Source organism: Microcebus murinus, chromosome 7, assembly GCF_040939455.1.
Source record: "Microcebus murinus isolate Inina chromosome 7, M.murinus_Inina_mat1.0, whole genome shotgun sequence".
NCBI lineage: Eukaryota > Metazoa > Chordata > Mammalia > Primates > Cheirogaleidae > Microcebus > Microcebus murinus.
The window spans coordinates 5,619,089-5,625,283 of NC_134110.1; positions in this window are offsets into that span (position 1 = coordinate 5,619,089).

Genomic DNA, 6,195 nt, shown 5'->3' on the forward strand with positions numbered 1-6,195 from the left:
CTCATTATCACCACTGTCCCCGTCCTCCAAATCTCAGCTACCTTAAATGATCCTGAGAAGTTCAACTCCTTCCTATTTGCCCCATACCTAAGTGAAAGGGACAAGAAAATTGACCCCAGTTAGTGTTCCCCATGTGCCTGAGAGTCCTCGTAGCAGCGCCATAGGCAGGGACCATTATTCCCATGTCACAGGAGTTAGAGGCTCTGGGACACTCGAGATCTACGGCATGGTAACGCCAGAAACACAGCCCTGCGCTAGGCCTCTGCCCACAGCGTCTCCTCTGCCCTCCTCTCCAGCCAAGGTCCTGGGCCTGGGCTTCCCCATCCCCGACCTGCTGGACCAGAAGCACCAGAGCCAGCGCGTTTGCATTCCGTGTTACCACCTCAGTTTCCTAACTCCCTGCTTGTCTCAGAGCTGCCCAGTCTAAGCAGGGGAAGCATACTGCCCCGTGCACTTGCCTAGTTCTAGAACAATCTCTACTTGTGCCCAGTCCCTGGCTGACCAGGGGAATGAACACTGAGACTTACAGAGGCTTCTTCTAACTGGGACTGGCAGCCAGAGGATTTGGGGGGCTGGGGTAAAGGGCAGCCACCAAACAATGAAACCTTAGCCATGCAGAAAAGGCTGGGAAGCCGTAATCTTGGGAACTTCCCTTCTGAGACACAAAGAGCAAGGTGACGCGCGACTGCGTGCAGGGCCTCTGCCCCAGCCCTCCACTGGGCAGCACCCGTGCTGGTCCAGCTCTGCCGGGCCACCGACTCAGGAGGGGGAACCACGCTTGGAATGTGATTCCCCGGCTTTGCGTGACGCTCCGTTAGCAGAGTGCGACTCCCAAGATCCCCTGTCACTTCCTAAAGCCTCTGCCAGCCCGCCCTCCAGCACCACGCTGATCACCAGATTAAGGAGCTCAGAGCTACAGCTGAGGCGGCTAAAAGCCGGGAGGGAGGAGTGGGGAGGGGCAGGAGGGCAGTGGGCAGCTCTCCCAAGGCCCTGCCTGCCCTCCCTTTCCTCCCCAACCCCTCCTGAGGCACCTCTCTCACTGTGTCCCTGCCATGAACCTCTTTTCTTCATTGAGCTTTGGGCTCCACCTCTAGATGCCCAGCTTAGGCGAGAGCCAGCCCAGGGAGACAGGGAGGGGCGAGAGAAGAGACCCCCAGAAACAGAAGTGGGAGGATGGAGAGAGGAGGACCGGGGAAGAGGCAGCCAAGATGGAAGGGGTGAGTGTGCAGGGGGTGGGGAGCTGCCCGGAGTGGGTGACATGAGGGGAGGAAGGTCCCCTGGCCTGAGTGGCCACCTGGGGTCAACCCCAAAGGCTCCCTGTGGATCCCCTGGCCAGCTGCCTGGCTCCAGAGCATGACACATCCCACAACACCTGAGGAGGGATTGGGAGGGGCGCCAGGAAAGGACTTGGGGGCCAGACCCCCTGGCGGCTGAATCCTGACACCCCCGCACCTGAACAAGAGAGGCCATGCTCCATGACCCCAAGGTTACTCTGGGGGGCCATGAAGAGGTAGAAACTCTGAAGACATGACCTGGGAAAGTGTCCTTAGTCCTGACTAGGCATGCATCCAGACCCTTCTCTGTCCTGTCCCCCACCCCAGGGCCTGTAGGGGGAGACTGGGATACTCCCCAGGCTGGCCAGCAGCTGCTCCCCCTCCAGCTTCTCCTTTGCCACTCACTGCCAAGCGCCAGTCTACTGGGCCAGGGCCTGCTTCCCACCAACGGAAGCGGAGTAGGGGCAGGAGGAGGGGCTCCTCTGTGAAGACCTGGGGAGACAGGCTCTGCCCACTCCGGATCCTCTGCTGGCTTTGAAAACATGAGCCCACAGTCAAATGTCAACAGGGATGAACTCCCTCCTGCAACACCCTCCTCCCAGAATTCGCTGGTCCCATTCCTGTTGTACCAAATCAGCAAGTGCTAAATCAATGCAGGTTTGAAATCAGCAAGTGCTAAATCAATGCAGGTTTGAAATCAAGTGCTAAATCAATGCAGGTTTGAAATGATCACCACTATCGCCACCATCACAGATTTCCTGAGCTAGAAGGGAACCGAGAGTTCCCTGAAGTTCAACTCACTCATCTTGCCAATGAGAAAACTGAGATTCAGGGGCAGGGAGGACTTGGCCTGCCCAAGGTCACACGGCAAGCTGGTGGAAAGGACATGTCTCGTGCCCTGTCTACCAGAGCCCTTTCCTTTCAGGGGCAGGCCTCTATGAGGGCCGAAAGGGGGACTTCTCTGTCATATCCCAAACAAGATCCTGGCCCAATCACAGGCGGCAGGGGTCTGGGGCCGGGGGAGGCCGTAATGCGATCAGCAGACTGGCCATCTGGCTTGGGGACGGAGAAGAGCCCAGACTGGCCGCCTCTGCTGCCCGGTCCCCAGGGGCCCCGTGCCGTGAGAGACAGACTGCCAGATGGACAGGCACTGGCCTGGGTCTGGGAGGAAGCCAGTGAGCGCGCAGAAGTCAGAGCTGACCGACTTCCAGTTGTGGAGGGGCAGGGGGTGCAGCAGGCACAGGGAGCAAAGACAGACCCCAGAGGGCAGGGAGACAGAACAGAACAGGGTCGGGGAGCAGAGATTCTCCAGCCAGGCTCAGAGCCTGGCTCCCAGGTAGGCCCAGCCCCTCTCAGCCCTACAGCCCCAGCCTACTGGCCAGCCACAAACAGGCCTCCTCCCGGGGAAAGGCAAACACATCTCCCCTGGCACCTTCTCAGACATGCATGCAAAACTAATTAACATGGGGAGACATGCGAGCAGCCGGCCAGCTCCACACCCTCAGCCCACGCGAACAAGGCGAGCCCTTGTCCAGGGGACGTGCACAAAGCTTTGTTGCTAATTTAGGCATCTGTCTCTGTCTGGTCTGGTCCTCCTGCCTGCGCTGGGGTTTTTCCCAGCCCCTTGGACAATGCTGGGAACAGGCCCTCCGATCCCTTATTCAAATCACACCCGGGACAATGAGCTCATTGTACACACCACAGAAAAGGGGATGCTGGGGGGTGGGAGTGTGTAACGGGGCATCGGGGAGTAGAGAAGGGTGGGTGGGGGGCCAAGAAAATGGGAACCCAGGAAAGTGTTTACTAACACAGCCCTGCAGCTGCCTTGGGCCCCCTCCCCTCCCCTGCCTGGCTGGGAGCTGGGAGAAGGGCTGGGACTCAGGTGGGGGCCAGAGTGGAAGAGGCTCCCACCTTCAGCCGCCTACAGCTACCTCTGCAGGTCCAAGGCCGGGTATTTTTTATAGAATGGTTTGGAGGTTCTTTTTTTTTTCTTACTTGGGGCTTAACAGTATAACACACAAATGTACAAATCCCAACTGCAGGAGGAGAGACAGGGCTGGGGGGAGAGGTGCTTGCGGCAGCGCAGGGTGGGACCTGCTGTCTCGGCCATTGTCTTCAGGCAACGTTTCATTTTCTCCTCCTTCCCAGCTAATAAATTAGAGAGGAGATGGTGAGCTGCAAAGGGACAGGCTCCCCATGGATGGCAGTGGCGGGCCGGTGGCTGCTCACACCACACCTGGTGAGACACTCGGGTGGAGCCCCACACAATGAGCAGCATGAAAAAAAATCTATATCTACACATACACACACACACACACACACACACACACACACACACACACACACACAAATCCCCTGAGGTCCCTGAGGGGGAGAGCTGGGGCTTTGAAATGCCCTCCCTCTTACCAGCACCCCCTCCCCAGCTCCTTGTCGCACTGAGCGAGCCTAGACAGGCCGACATAAACAGACACACACAGCCTGACACTGACACGTAGACACAAAAAGAAACACACGCACCCAGAGGCAGCCCAGACACACACGCTGACAATGGTGTAATGAATGCAGGATGGCGAGTGCATTCAGTCCAAAGCCCACACCGCTGGCCGCCAGCACCGGGGTGGCTGAAAGGTTATGGAGAGGCTGCCAGCGGCTCCCCCCACCGCCTCCTGCCGGCTCCTTCTCCCAGGACCCCAGCCGGCTGCACAGGAGGGAAGTGACACGCCATTTCAGACACCCAGATGAAAGCAAATACCTCCCAAGACAGAAAAGTTTAGAACTGGTCTCAGCCGGGATTGGCGGAGCTGTCTGGAAATTTTTTTTGTAAATAATAAAAGGATGCTCAAAAGTCATCTTAAGCGACCTGCATTTTGGGATGGCATGTCCTAAAGCTGGGGCAAAGTGGAGTCTTGCTGGGATAGTTTTCCCTTGCAGCACAATCCACAGGTTGGAGTGATTTCCTGCTGTTAAAAAACTCCAAGAAGGATATCATAGGATGAATAGGAACACAATGATTAAAATCTCAGAGATTCGGTCGGGCATGGTGGCTCATGCCTGTAATCATAGCACTCTGGGAGGCCAAGGTGGGAGGATCACTTGAGCTCAGGAGTTTGAGACCAGCCTGAGTGAGAGCGAGACACCGTCTCTAATAAAAATAGAAAAAATTAGCCGGGCATGGTGGCTCATGCCTGTAGTCCCAGTTACTCGGGAGGCTGAGGCAAGAGGATCGCTTAAGCCCAGGAGTTTGAGGTTGCTGTGAGCTAGGTTGATGCCATGGCACTCTAGGCCAGACGACAGAGTGAGACTCTGTCTCAAAAAAGAAAAAGAAAAAGAAAAAAATCTCAGAGATTCTTTAAGATGTGCTTCTGAGGATCCTGCTCTACCATCCCAGAGGAAGGGGAAGGTATTAGATTGAACCATATGAAATTACCAATATTTGACTGGTTTTGATCAACAAAAAAGTAATTTCATATGGGTCAACCTAATAGGCAGCTGGTTCCAAGAACCACAGGGGGTATTTTCCCTTTTTTTAATATCTTCCCCAAACTGGGTAATTTTCTTCCTGAAGAAGAAAAAAAAGAAAACAGTCACCCAAGACCCAAATCTACCTTGGACCATCCATCTACCACCACATAAAAACAGCACACGGCCGGCCTCTGCGCAGGCGGGATTCACTCGGAAAACCAGGAGATCCAGAGTGGGAAGGCCCACTCACTGTCAGCATACGGACATCCATTTGTCCCAGCACTCATTGTCACACAGCTCAGAGCACACTGCATCTTCCCGGAGAGTCACCCTGGCCAGCCTCTCTGGGCTTCCTGGGGAAGGACAGGGGGAGGTTCCAGAAGGAGAGCCCAGCATCGTCCTGTGTCTCACTGCCTGCTCCTGTCCACGGCGGTGCGTACGCTTGTCTCGCCCCTGGCAGCAGCTGGCCAGTCCACATAAAACTGAGGGCGGCGCTTCCCCCCCCCCCCCAGAGTCTTCTGGGAGCCAAGGGCCTGGGGCTGTTTTCAAAGATCTGGAACCACCTTCCATGCACAGTCCGTCCTACAACCTTGACAAATGCTAGGTAATTTCTAAGAGTTTTCTTACTAAGAAACACATCAACCTCAACAACAAAACCACCAAAGTAGGCAGGGCGAGGTGGCCCACGCCTGTAATCCTAGCACTCTGGGAGGCCAAGGCGGGAGGATAGCTCAAGGTCAGGGGTTTGAAACCAGCCTGAGTAAGAGTGAGATCTCTGTAATCCTAGCACTCTGGGAGGTCAAGGCAGGAGGATCGCTCAAGGTTAGGAGTTTGAAGGCCGGAAGCGGTGCCTCACAACTGTAATCCTAGCTCTCTGGGAGGCCAAGGCGGGCGGATCATTTGAGCTCAGGAGTTTGAAACCAACCGGAGCAAGAGTAAGAACCCGTCTCTATGATAAATAGAAAGAAATTAATTGGCTAACTAATATATATAGAAAAAATTAGCCGGGCATGGTGGTACATGCCTGTAGTCCCAGCTACTCGGGAGGCTGAGGCAGGAGGATTGCTTGAGCCCAGGAGTTTGAGGTTGCTGTGAGCTAGGCTGACGCGCGGCACTCACTCTAGCCTGCAACAAAGCAAGACTCTGTCTCAAAAAAAAAAAAAAAAAAAAGAAGGTTAGGAGTTTGAAATCAGCCTGAGCAAGAGGGAGATCTCTGTAATCCTAGCACTCTGGGAGGCCAAGGCAGGAGGATCACTCAAGGTCAGGAGTTTGAAACCAGCCTGAGCTAGAGTGAGACCCCGTCTCTACTAAAAATAGAAAGAAATTAATTGGCCAACTAAAAATATATAGAAAAAATTAGCCAGGCATGGTGGCGCATGCCTGTAGTCCCAGCTACTCGGGAGGCTGAGGCAGAAAGATTGCTTGAGCCCAGGAGTTGGAGGTTGCTGTGAGCTAGGCT